At 40.1% G+C, this 14399-nt stretch overlaps 1 protein-coding gene across 9 annotated transcripts in view; it reads right to left on the bottom strand.

Moving 5' to 3' along the window:
* Nucleotides 1-14399, bottom strand: part of TMEM164 (transmembrane protein 164) — a 175953-nt gene that overhangs the window by 80416 nt on the left and 81138 nt on the right. Inside the window, exon 1 of one of the 9 annotated variants that reach the window (XM_055376783.2) lies at nt 9357-9434. The exons of the other annotated variants lie outside the window; for them this stretch is intronic. The gene's annotated coding sequence lies outside the window, so the exon portion shown is untranslated. Of the gene's footprint in view, nt 1-9356; nt 9435-14399 lie in introns of those variants that run through there. 9 annotated transcript variants of the gene reach the window in all.

Genomic DNA, 14399 nt, shown 5'->3' with positions numbered 1-14399 from the left:
ACACTAAGATTTACTTTCTGTGATTTGTATTATAAAAACAAAAGATCTGGCTGGGCACAGTGGCTCATGCCTGTAATCTCAGCACTTTGGGAGGCCAAGGCAGGCAGATCATTTGAGGTCAGGAGTTCGAGACCAGCCTGGCCAACATGGTGAAATCCCATCTCTACTAAAAATACAAAAATTAGCTGGTCATGGTGGCATGTGTCTGTAATCCCAGCTACTCAGGAGGTGGAGGCTGAAGTGAGCCAAGATCATGCCACTGCTCTCCAGCCTGGGCACAAAGTGAGACTCTGTCTGAAAAAATAAAATCTATTTCTACCATCCCAGAGTCCAGAGTCCTTCTGCACTGACTTTCTGTTTCTATAAACCCTTGGATCCAAGAGTGTATACATTTTTTTTCCTCTTTGTGAGGTCCTGTAGTGCAATCCTGTCTGTCTTGTGGCAGGGAGTGCAGTTAGGACCTTGCATTTCAGAATTCACATATAAGAAAGTAGGACACTTGCCCGTCCAAGATGGCTGAATAGGAACAGCTCCCATCTACAACTCCCAGCATGAGTAATGCAGAAGACCGGTGATTTCTGCATTTCCAACTGAGGTACCGGGTTCATCTCACTGGGGATTGTTGGGCAGTGGGTGCAGCCCATGAAGCGTGAGCCGAAGCAGGGCGAGGCATCACCTCACCTGGGAAGCACAAGGGGTCGGGGAATTCCCTTTCCTAGCCAAGGGAAGCCGTGACAGACGGTACATGGAAAATTGGGACACTCCCACCCTAATACTGCGCTTTTCCAATGGTCTTAGCAAACGGCGCACCAGGAGATTATATCTTGCACCTGGCCTCGGAGGGTCCCACGCCCACAGAGCCTTGCTCACTGCTAGCACAGCAGTCTGAGATAGAACTGCAAGGCAGCAGCAAGGCTGGGGAAGGGGCATCCGCCATTGCTAAGGCTTGAGTAGGTAAATAAAGCAGGCAGGAAGCTCGAACTGGGTGGAGCCCACTGCAGCTGAAGGAGGCCTGCCTGCCTCTGTAGACTCCACCTCTGGGGACAGGGCATAGCTGAACAAAAGGCAGCAGAAACTTCTGCAGACTTAAACGTCCCTGTCTGACAGCTTTAAAGAGAGTAGTGGTTCTCCCAGCATGGAGTTTGAGATCTGAGAACGGACAGACTGCCTCCTCAAGTGGGTCCTTGACCCCCGAGTAGCCTAACTGGGTGGCACCTCTCAGTAGGGGCCGACTGACACCTCATTCGGCCGGGTGCCCCTCTGAGAGGAAGCTTCCAGAGGAAGGATCAGGCAGGAACATCTGCTGTTCTGCAATATTTGCTGTTCTGCAGCCTCCGCTGGTGATACCCAGGCAAACGGGTTCTGGAGTGGACATCCAGCAAACTCCAACAGACCTGCAGCTGAGGGTCCTGACTGTTAGAAGGAAAACTAACAAACAGAAAGGACATCAACACCAAAACCCCATCTGTACGTCACCATCATCAAAGACCAAAGGTAGATAAAACCACACAGATGGGGAGAAACCAGAGCAGAAAAGCTGAAAATTCCAAAAATCAGAGTGCCTCTCCTCCTCCAAAGGAACACAGCTCCTCGCTAGCAATGGAACAAAGCTGGATGGAGAATGACTTTGACAAGTTTAGAGCAGAAGGCTTCAGACGATTGGTAATAACAAACTTCTCCAAGCTAAAGAGGATGTTCGAACCCATCGCAAAGAAGCTAAAAACCTTGAAAAAAGATTAGACGAATGGCTAACTAGAATAAACAGTGTAGAGAAGACCTTAAATAACCTGATGGAGCTGAAAACCATGACATGAGAACTAGGTGACGCATGCACAAACTTCAGTAGCTGATTCAATCAAGTGGAAGAAAGGGTATCAGTGATTAGAGATCAAATGAATGAAATGCAGTGAGAAGTTTAGAGAAAAAAGAATAAAAAGAAACGAACAAAGCCTCCAAGAAATATGGGACTATGTGAAAAGACCAAATCTACGTCTGATTGGTGTACCTGAAAGTGACGGGGAGAATGGAACCAAGTTGGAAAACACTCTGCAGGATACTATCCAGGAGAACTTCCCCAACCTAGCAAGGCAGGCCAACATTCAAATTCGGGAAATACAGAGAACACCACAAAGATACTCCTCAAGAAGAGCAAATCCAAGATACATAATTGTCAGATTCACTAAAGTTGAAATGAAGGAAAAAATGTTAAGGGCAGCCAGGGAGAAAGGTCGGGTTACCCACAAAGGGAAGCCAATCAGACTAATAGCAGATCTTGCGGCAGAAACTCTACAAGCCAGAAGAGAATGGGGGCCAGTATTCAACATTCTTAAAGAAAAGAATTTTCAACCCAGAATTTCATATCCAGCCAAACTAAGCTTCATAAGTGAAGGAGAAATAAAATCCTTTACAGACAAGCAAATGCTGAGAGATTTTGTCACCACCAGGCCTGCCTTACAAGAGCTCCTGAAAGAAACACTAAACATGGAAAGAAACAACCGGTACCAGCCACTGCAAAAACATACCAAATTGTAAAGACCTTTGATGCTAGGAAGAAACTGCATCAACTAATAAGCAAAATAACCAGCTAACGTCATAATGACAGGATCAAATTCACAAATAACAATATTAACCTTAAATGTAAATGGGCCAAATGCTCCAATTAAAAGACACAGACTGGCAAATTGGATAAAGAGTCAAGACCCATCAGTGTGCTGTATTCAGGAGACCCATCTTATGTGCAGAGACAGACACAGGATCAAAATAAAGGGATGGAGGAAGATCTACCAAGCAAATGGAAAACAAAAGCAGGGGTTGCAATCCTACTCTCTGATAAAACAGACTTTAAACCAACAAAGATCAAGAGACAAAGAAGGCCATTACATAATGGTAAAGGGATCAATTCAACAAGAAGAGCTAACCATTCTAAATGCATATGCACCCACTACAGGAGCACCCAGATTCATAAAGCAAGTCCTTAGAGACCTACAAAGAGACTTAGACTCCCACACAATAATAATAGGAGACTTTAACTCCCCACTGTCAACATTAGACAGATCAATGAGACAGAAAGTTAATAAGGATATCCAGGAATTAAACTCAGCTCTGCACCAAGCGGACTTAATAGACATCTACAGAACTCTCCACGCCAAATCAACAGAATATACATTCTTCTGAACACCACATCACACTTATTCCAAAATTGACCACATAGTTGGAAGTAAAGCACTCCTCAGCAAATGTAAAAGAACAGAAATTATAACAAACTGTCTCTCAGACCACAGTGCAATCAAACTAGAACTCAGGATTAAGAAACTCACTCAAAACTGCTCAACTACATGGAAACTGAACAACCTGCTCCTGAATGACTACTGGGTACATAACAAAATGAAGGCAGAAATAAAGATGTTCTTTGAAACCAATGAGAACAAAGACATAACATACCAGAATCTCTGGGACACATTTAAAGCAGAGTGTAGAGGAAAATTTATAGCACTAAATGCCCACAAGAGAAAGCAGGAAAGATCTAAAATTGACACCTAAAATCACAGTTAAAAGAACTAGAGAAGCAAGAGCAAACACATTCAAAAGCTAGCAGAAGGCAAGAAATAACTAAGATCAGAGGAGAACTGAAGGAGATAGAGACACAAAACACCCTTCAAAAAAATCAATGAATCCAGGAGCTGGTTTTCTGAAAAGATCAACAAAATTGATAGACCACTATCAAGCCTAATAAAGAAGAAAAGAGAGAAGAATCAAATATACACAATAAAAAATGATAAAGGGGATATCACCACAGATTCCACAGAAATACAAACTATCAGCGAATACTATAAAGACCTCTACACAAATAAACTAGAAAATCTAGAAGAAATGGATAAATTCCTGGACACATACACCCTCCCAAGAGTAAACCAGGAAGAAGTTGAATCCCTGAATATAACAATAACAGGCTCTGAAATTGAGGCAATAATTAATAGCCTATCAAACAAAAAAAGTCCAGGGCCAGATGAATTCACAGCCGAATTCTACCAGAGGTACAAAGAGGGGCTATTCCAATCAATAGAAAAAGAGGGAATCCTTCCTAACTTATTTTATGAGGCCAGCATCATCCTGATACCAAAGCCTGGCAGAGACACAACAAAAAAAGAGAATTTTAGACCAATATCCCCGATGAACATCGATGCAAAAATCCTCAATAAAATACTGGCAAACTGAATCCAGCAACACATCAAAAAGCTTATCCATCACAATCAAGCTGGCTTCAACCCTGGGATGCAAGGCTGCTTCAACACATGCAAATCAATAAACATAACCCATCATATAAACAGAACCAAAGACAAAAACCACACGATTATCTCAATAGATGCAGAAAAGGCCTTTGACAAAATTCAACAGCCCTTCATGCTAAAAATTCTCAATAAACTAGGTATTGATGGGACGTATCTCAAAATAATAAGAACTATTTATGAGAAATCCACAGCCAATATCATACTGAATGAGCATAAACTGGAAGCATTCCCTTTGAAAACTGGCACAAGACAGGGATGCCCTCTCTCACCACTCCTATTCAACAGAGTGTTGGAAGCTCTGGCCAGGGCAATCAGGCAAGAGAAAGAAATAAAGCGTATTCAATTAGGAAAAGAGGAAGTCAAATTGTCTCTGTTTGCAGATGACATGATTGTATATTTAGAAAACCCCATCGTCTCAGCCCAAAATCTCTTTAAGCTGATAAGCAATTTCAGCAAAGTCTCAGGATACAAAATCAATGTGCAAAAATCACAAGCATTCTTACACACCAATAACAGAGAAACAGAGAACCAAATCATGAGTGAACTCCCATTCACAATTGCTTCAAAGAGAATAAAATACCTAGGAATCCACCTTACAAGGGATGTGAAGGACCTCTTCAAGGAGAACTACAAACCACTGCTCAAGGAAATAAAAGAGGATACAAACAAATGGAAGAACATTCCATGCTCATGGATAGGAAGAATCGATATCATGAAAATGGCCATACTGCCCAAGGTAATTTATAAATTCAATGCCATCCCCATCAAGCTACTGATGACTTTCTTCACAGAATTGGAAAAAACTACTTTAAAGTTCATATGGAACCAAAAAAGAGCCTGCATTGCCAAGACAATCCTAAGCAAAAAGAACAAAGCTGGAGGCATCATGCTATCTGACTTCAAACTATACTACAAGGCTGCAGTAACCAAAACAGCATGGTACTGGTACCAAAACAGAGATATGGACCAATGGAACAGAACAGAGCCCTCAGAAATAGCATCGCACATCTACAACCATCTGATCTCTGACAAACCTGACAAAAACAAGAAATGGGGAAAGGATTACCTATTTAATAAATGGTGCTGGGAAAACTGGCTAACCATATGTAGAAAGCTGAAATTGGATCCCTTCCTTACACCTTATGCAAAAATTAATTCAAGATGGATTAAAGACTTGTTAGACCTGAAACCATAAAAACCCTAGAAGAAAACCTAGGCAATAGCATTCAGGACATAGGCATGGGCAATGACTTCATGACTAAAACACCAAAAGCAATGGCAACAAAAGCCAAAATTGACAAATGGGATCTAATTAAACTAAAGAGTTTCTGCACAGCAAAAGAAACCAACATCGGAGTGAACAGGCAACCTACAGAATGGGAGAAAATTTTTACAATCTACCCATCTGACAAAGGGCTAATATCCAGAATCTACAAAGAACTTAAACAAATTTACAAGAAAAAATCAAACAGCCCCATCAAAAAGTGGGCAAAGGATATGAACAGACACTTCCCAAAAGAAGACATTTATGTAGCCAAAAGACACATGAAAAAATGCTCATCATCACTGGCCATCAGAGAAATGCAAATCAAAACCACAATGAGATACCATCTCACACCAGTTAGAATGGCGATCATTAAAAAGTCAGGAAACAACAGGTGCTGGAGAGGATGTGGAGAAATAGGAACACTTTTACACTGTTGTTGGGACTGTAAACTAGTTCAACCATTGTGGAAGACAGTGTGGTGATTCCTCAAGGATATAGAACTAGAAATACCATTTGACCTAGTCATCCCATTACTGGGTGTATACCCAAAGGATTATAAATCATGCTGCTATAAAGACACATGCACATGTATGTTTATTGTGGCACTATTCACAATAGCAAAGACTTGGAACCAACCCAAATGTCCAACAATGATAGACTGGATTAAGAAAATGTGGCACATATACACCATGGAATACTATGCAGCCATAAAAAGGATGAGTTCATGTCCTTTGTAGGGACATGGATGAAGCTGGAAACCATCATTCTCAGCAAACTATCGCAAGGACAGAAAACCAAATACTGCATGTTCTCACTCACAGGTGGGAATTGAACAATGAGAACACTTGGACACAGGATGGGGAACATCACACGCCGGGGCCTGTCATGGGGTGGGCGGCTGGGGGAGGGATAGCATTAGGAGATATACCTAATGTAAATGACAACTTAATGGGTGCAGCACACCAACATGGCAGATGTATACATATGTAACAAACCTGCATGTTGTGCACATGTACCCTAGAACTTAAAGTATAATAAAAAATAAAAATAAAGAAAGTAGGACAACTGCTGAGACTAAGCAGAAGCTATACAAGTATTCTATGTACTGCGCTGTTCACTTTTCCGTATGTTTAAAAATTTCCAGGCCAGGTGCGGTGGCTCACCCCTGTAATCCCAGCACTTTGGGAGGCTGAGACAGGAGGATCACAAAGTCAGGAGATCAAGACCATCCTGGTTAATATGGTGAAACCCCACCTCTACTAAAAAAAAAATAAATACAAAAAATTAGCCAAGTGTGGTGGCATGCGCCTGAAGTCCCAGCTACTCAGGAGGCCGAGGCAGGAGAATCGCTGGAACCCAGGAGGTGGAGGTTGCAGTGAGCCGAGATTGTGCCACTACACTCTAGCCTGGGCAACAGAGCAAGACTCCGCTCAAAAAAAAAATTCAGACTAAAAGAACATAAAAAACAAGCAAGTAAAGAAAAAAAAAAGATAAGTAGAACAGGGAGGCTTGGCTGGCTTTGCCTGTGGACACAAAGATAATTCCCTGGTTGCAGCTGGTGGTTTCCCACTTCCTTGTTCTGAACCAAATGGGGCCGCACAACCACAGAGACTGCAGAATTTTTTTTTTCCCTGTGAAATTCAGGAAGTTGGCAAATGCCCCTATCTGGAAGGTACTCAACTGGTAAAAGAGGCTACTTATCTAAAGGCAATTTTCATTCTGACATTTTACTTATCTAAATGAAAGCAATTTTCTTTCCTTGAGACCCAAATTCTAACAGTGAGTACACAGATGACAAAGTGTCAAGACAAGGATAATGCTATACGCTACTACTAACAATTATTGAGTTCCTGGTATATGTTAGATTTCATGCTAAGAAATTTACATGGGTCATGTCATCTAACCATTTTTACTCAGGAGGGTGGTTACTATTAATAGCATTCTTTTACAAATGAGGAAATGGAAGCTAAGACTTTAATCTATGCTCAGGATCACAGAGCTAAGAATTAAGCAGAACCACAACTATAACTCTAATTCCACTGTACTATTCAAGATCCCTTCAAAACATGTCTATCCGATAAATCAAATGCTGAATTGAACAGAACAGTGTTTAAATACATTATATTATGTTCATCCAAACAATGGAATACTATGTAGCCATCAGAAATCATGTTAAGAATACTTAATTAGATGGGTAAACAATCCCGTTATATTTTAAATATTACAAAGTATCATATGTAGAATGATCTTTATTTTGTTTCTAAAAATGGTGGCTCACGCCTGTAATCCCAACACTCTGGGAGGCTGAGGCGGGTGGATCATGAGGTCAGGAGTTCAAGACCAGCCTGACCAATATGGTGAAACCCTGTCTCTACTAAAAATACAAAAATTAGCCGGGTGTGGTGGCAGTGCCTGTAATCTCAGCTACTCGGGAAGCTGAGGCAGGAGAATCGCTTGAACCTGGGTGGCAGAGGTTGCAGTGAGCCGAAATCTGTACCTACAGAAAACTGAGAAGAAATTATACCAACATATTAACAGGAATTATCAGTTATTATTGTATTCTTTATTGCTTTCTATAATATTTTATTTCTTTTCCTTACAATTAGCATGGATTACTTTTATAATGAGAAAGAAACAGTTCTGCTTCTTCATTACCAACTGTACAGCTCCTATCTCACTTGCCCAAATCTTATCTATTATGCCGTACTGCTTTCCTCCCACCCCCGCCCTTTGGAATTGCTTTTGACCAATATATAGCACAGTAGATTCTTCACTTGGATAAAGTAAAAAGAGGCCCAAAATAATCAGTCCTCATTCCTCTGCTGAGTACCGCTTTCCATGTTTCCGCAGACGGGAAAAGTTATCTGAATCTTTAGCCTTTCTTTTACCCAATGATGACATACATCTAAACTACATGCTTAAAGCCTAGAAGGAAAAAAAATAAAAGCAGTCCCTGCTCTAGGAACTTTCAAAGAGAACTTCTGGGAGACTTGGAGAAGATAAAACTGAGCATATGTAAAGGTAGGCAGCTTCTATTTTATGTCGAATGGGAACCTGTGAACAACCCGAAAGCATCTTCCCTCTTCTAAGAATTAAGGGAAGAATACACGTAAACCGAAGGCAGAACCTGACAATAAGGTGGCTCCTAGGAAAGCAGATACCTGAGCAGCATTCTGAATAAAAAAGAGAAACTGGTCTCCCTGAATTGCTCTTTACTTACTGTGGTTTCCTCTTTCCCCTTTAAATCTGCAACATTTATAAGCAGAGCCTTCTCTCCTTTGCCAATAACTGAGTCTTAATAAGGCTGCTCAGGTCAAAAACAACCTCTCAACTATCTTTTTCAGTGATGAGTCCAACGCTAAGCCAAACAGCAGCCACCTCCGAGGTGAAGGTGCCAAAAGACTGTCCCTTTTTAACTGCATATGACCCCAAACTAAGTCTCAGTTTAGAATCCCTCAGGTTCCAGAGCAGCTGACCAGATGAGCACTGGGAAAGGGGTACTGAGATGCTAAAATCATTCCAAGACATTTAAACTCAACAGGTTCAAACTGAGTCTATCTCATGACCTCAGAGCAGTCCTAGAGACCTGAGGTCTGAATTTCTCCCTGGGGAAAGTCATGCTATTTAAAAATCTGAGAGTATCATAAATGAAATCTAGAAAAAGAAAGGGCCATGGGGATACTGCACTGTCATAATATCATGTGGCCCAAAGGCCAACCAGATATCAGTTTTGCAATGCCAAGATCACGTGTCAGGCTGCCCCAGTTCCCCATGCCTACCCCCATGCTTCCCTCATCTACCTTGGCTCACATGCAGCCTACAGTCCTCTCTCCATCCAGCGACGCACCTCCTGCTCTCTGCAGCATAGATGAAATTTCATCTCATCCCCTTCAAAAGCTTCTTTAGACTGAGTCAGCAGATATGACCAAATAATCCTATTTGCATCACAGATCCACTCCTTTCCTGGCACACATGAAGATGAACAACTTTAGGGTTTCAGTGGGGAGCAGAGGGGTACTGTACACTTTCTGGAGCAGAGGGATGTGTGTCAGCGCTCTGCTATGCACTTTTCTTACCCAAGGCGGGGTGAGGGAAGAGTTTCCTGCCATTTAAACCATACCACTCAGTGACTCACTCCATGAGTTCCCCCACCCTTGATACATACACATGGATAATCAAGCACATTAAGTGCTGGGTGTTCAGAATACAGCTAAACTGTCTGATTACAACCCAAAGCCTGGGAAAACTTAATCTCTGTTCCCTTTTCCTTCATGTATTCCTTCAAGATATCCCAACTCAGAGGTCGAGGCTACAGTGAGCCATGATCACGCCACTGCACTCCAGCCTGGGCAACAGAGTGAGACAGTTTCAAAAACAACAACAACAAACAAGAAAGCCCAACTCAGAGAAAGTCTCAAAAGGCTAGTTTCTCTAAGAGGCTCCCAGCCCATTGTGAAATTCTTAAGCCCAGGTCTCTAGCTGATAAGGAAGAATCTTAGGCTGGAGGCTGTATAAACAGTTGACTCAGACTGATGACTGCTCTTTTATTGAGTAAGTGTGCTGTGGTTAATAACTAAAAAGCTAGGATCTTCTAGTCCTGGGAAGAGCTCAGATCAACTACCAGAAGCATCACTAGTCACCATTTGTACTACAAGCAAAAAGAAATGACTGGTTAGCTTTTGTTTCTGATATGAACACTTCTGACAGCTGCAGAGGTTTCTCAAGCCTCTAGAGAAGTAGAAAAGCCCTACTCTGATCCTTATGTCAAAGAATGTGAATGCGAACTCTTGTGTATCTCCATCTGTAAAGATCGTAAGATGACATCACTAGGATGAATTGTAGCTTTCCAAGATCTCACCATCCCCATTATGGTATTCCTCTTAAATACTCAAATGTCTCCCACTGCCTTCTAGCTTATTAACAGAGTCACTGTCCTACTGTACATATGTAATTTCTTCCTCTCTCTCTCTGCCTATGCTAGATCTAATTCCTCTAAACTCAGGGTCAGCAAAATATGGTCTTTCTGTTTTGGCTTCTTTATTGGCATGATTTTATATACATATAAACACACACACACATATATACACACACATATATATATACACACATATACATATATACACATATATACATGTATATACATATATATACATATATACATGTATATACATATATATACATGTATACGTATATACATATATATACATATATAATGTATATATATATTTTTCCAACTTAACTGCTTTTAAGTGTACAGTTCAGTGCCATTAAGTACATTCACACTGTTGTGTAACCATGACTGCCAGCTATCTCCGGAACTTTTTCATCTGGTCCTCCTGTTTATGTAAATAAAGTTTTATTTGAACACAACCACACTAATTTGTTTGCATTTTTCTGTGATGCTTTCATGCTCCAACAACAGTTAAATAGTTAAAACACAGAGATCATATGGCTTGCAAAGTCTAAAATATTTACTCTCTGGCCCTTTACAGGAAATGGTTGCCAATCTCTGCTCTAATCTAAAATATACACTGGATTTCTACTTTAAAATAGCACTTGGCTAGCAATCACTAACATAGCCTCTCTTAATTTCCCACTCAAATACCTATCAAGATATAGAAAAAGATAAAATTCCCCAAACACTGAAAACTTAAACTGATGGCCAACTTATTACCAGGATCTGGGAGAAATCTCCATTAACAATAAGCCTAATACTGAAATGAGAAAAAACAATCTGGCCAATTCATGCAGCAGCCCACAGAAACCTAAAAGAAGATAGGAAACGTTGAGTCCTTCCACAACTGTCAGCCTCATGGCTTAGAAGCCAAGAGTTCATCTAGAAACTGGCAAACTGGACAACCATTTGGACTACGTGGTTACTACTTGCAGAGGAAATCAGCAATTCTCAAAACTGGTCTACATTCACATGGAGACTCTAATTCCCCAAAATCAAAAGGGCAGAAATGGCAGAATTGGTACTGGCACACTGTGTGCTAGGAGTGGGAGCCCTCACAACTAACACTCAGGTAGTAACACATGTGGGAGGCTGTACTGTTTCGCATAGTTTATCTGGTTCAGAGCATCTGAGAACATTGTAGTAGGGGTAGACGATTCCATATGGGTCCAGCAGAACCCACTAGATGAGTAGCTGACAGACACTGTGAAACAGGTTAAAAGCAATGTGTATCAACCTGCCTGCCAACAATGGAGCTGAAAAGGGTTCTAACCAATATGAGAGAGAATCTGAGCTTGAGGGTAGTCAAAGGCAATCTACATACCCTGTATTTGATGAAAGACAGATCCTTTTTTGAATATTCATAAACCATACAAAAAACCTGACCAGGCATGGTGGCTCATGCCTTTATTCCTAACACTGGGAAGCCAAGGTGGGAGTATCACTTGAGGCCAGGAGTTCAAGACTGGGCAACACCGCAAAACCCTGTTTATATATATATATATATATATATTTTTTTTTTTAATTAGCCAAGCATGGTGGTGTTTTCCTGTAGTCCCAGCTATTTTGGAGTCAGAGGTGAGAGGACCACTTGATCCCAGGAGTTTGAGGATTCCATGAGCTATGAACATGCCACTGCACTCCAGCCTGGGCAACAGAGCAAGACCCTGTTGCTTTACCAAAAAAAAAAAAAAAAGTTCATATGAAAACCTCTGGCAGCACAAGGAAAATGCATATCACTCAGACAACTCAGAGGAAACAAAAATGTCTTAATTTTGTGTATAAACCAGAAGAAATATTTTAGAAAACTGTTTACATCCTCAATAGAATGAAAGAAAACATGGACTCTATGAAACAGGTATAGAAAGCCACTAGAATAAAACATTGAGAAGGAAAGACAACCTAGGGTAAGTAGCTCAACAGAGCTAGAAAGAAATACAGAGAAATTAACATTGTAACAAAAATAAATAAATTTCACATTGGAGACAGCAGAGAGCAAAATCAATCAAATTAATAGTATGGAAGCCAAATCTGAGGCTCTCCCAAGCATGCAAAGGAAAAGGAAAATTTATCTTAGAAAGCTAACAAAGATTGATATTAGGAAATCTATAATATAATATACCAAATGGGGAGATCAAAGTAGAAAACACAAATGAACCTCTTAATAGATTCCTAGAAAACATCAGCTAAACTCAACAACTATTCTTTATTTTTGGAGACAGAATCTGACTCTGTCAACCAGGCTGAGTGCAGTGGCACAATCTCGGCTCACTGCAACCTCCACCTCCTGGGTTCAAGCGATTCTCCTCCCGCAGCCTCTCGAGTAGCTGGGATTACAGGCATGCACCACCATCTCTCTCTCTCTCTCTCTCTCTCTCTCTCTCTCTCTCTCTCTCTCTCCCTATATATATATATATATATATATATATATATAGTATTTTTAGTAGAGATGGGATTTCACCATGTTGGCCAAGCTGGTCTCGAACTCCTGACGTCAAGTGATCCTTCTGCCTCAGCCTCCTGAAGTGCTGGGATTACAGGCGTGAGCCACCACACCTGGCCAACTATTCTTGATTTTTGTGAGGACCTGATAATTTAAGAATAAGGTAATTCCCTAATATTATAAAAAACATCTAACTTAAACCAACAGCCAACATCAGAGCCAACTAATATGAACCATTAGAAACATTTCTATTAAGTGAATCACTAGAAACATTTCCATTAAAATCAGAAGCAAGACAAGGACTCCTGCTAGTACTGCTATTATTTAACATTATCCCAAAAGATCTAGCCAATACAATCAGGTTTGAAAGCAAAACAGCAGTTTTGTTCTTTAAAAGGAAATAAAGTTATCATATGGGAGCTGGTGTGATTAATTTCAAAAATGATCCAAGAGAAGCAACTGAAAAACTATTAGAAATAAGAATTAAGCATAGACACACAAAATCAAAAATTTTCCTACCTACCAGTAATAACTAGTTTGAAAATAAAATAAATATCATAAACTATCAACTATCCAGGGATGATCTTGATGAGAAATATATGAGATACACACACATGCATGTGAGCAACTAAGGAACATAAAAGAAAATTAATAGATTAACATATCATGTCTTTTCCTGGATGACAGACTCTGTGTTGTGATGATGTCAATGAAATTTTAGGTTTAAAGTAGTTCCAATCAAAATCCTGGTAGGATTTTGAGGAGAACCTGACAAAAACATTCTAAGTTCATTTGGACGAAAAAATGGTTGAGACTAGCTAAGAAAAAAGTGTGGGTAATGCGCTAGGCTGCAGAGAAAGCAAAGGAAATCTGGTTTACCAGCTGTTGCAAATATAAGGGTATGAAACTGATGGAAAACCCAAGAGAGAGATCAATGAATAATACAAGCTGAAAAAATCCTAGCATATAGAAGAATTTATGTATGATAAAAGTATAATAGCAATAATCATAGGAAAATAGTTATTTGATGAATGGTGCTCAAATAAATGACTCTCTAGGGGAAAATATAAGCTATACTCTACTTCATACTAGTCACAAAATGAATTTTTGATGGACTGACAAGTTAAATATTTTTAAAACTATTTTAAAACTGGATTGTTTTAAATCCCATTCTAACCTTAGAATGGGAAATGTCTTTTCAAGTGTAAAAGCAATGGAAGAAATTACCATGATCTGAAGGGGGTTTAGAAATCAATCAATTTGACCAATAAAAATGTAAACCAAATCTATTATCAAAAGCATCATTAAAAAGTTAGAAGACAATCTGGGGAAAACATTTACTGCAAAAGTGATAAAGGATTAACACTCTTTATATATGTAAAACTCATACAAATCAACAAGGGAAACACCTGTACATCAAAATTCAGCAGAGACCATGAGCTGACA

Source organism: Gorilla gorilla, chromosome X, assembly GCF_029281585.2.
Source record: "Gorilla gorilla gorilla isolate KB3781 chromosome X, NHGRI_mGorGor1-v2.1_pri, whole genome shotgun sequence".
Taxonomy (NCBI): domain Eukaryota; kingdom Metazoa; phylum Chordata; class Mammalia; order Primates; family Hominidae; genus Gorilla; species Gorilla gorilla.
This window is presented reverse-complemented; position numbering and strand designations above follow the sequence as displayed.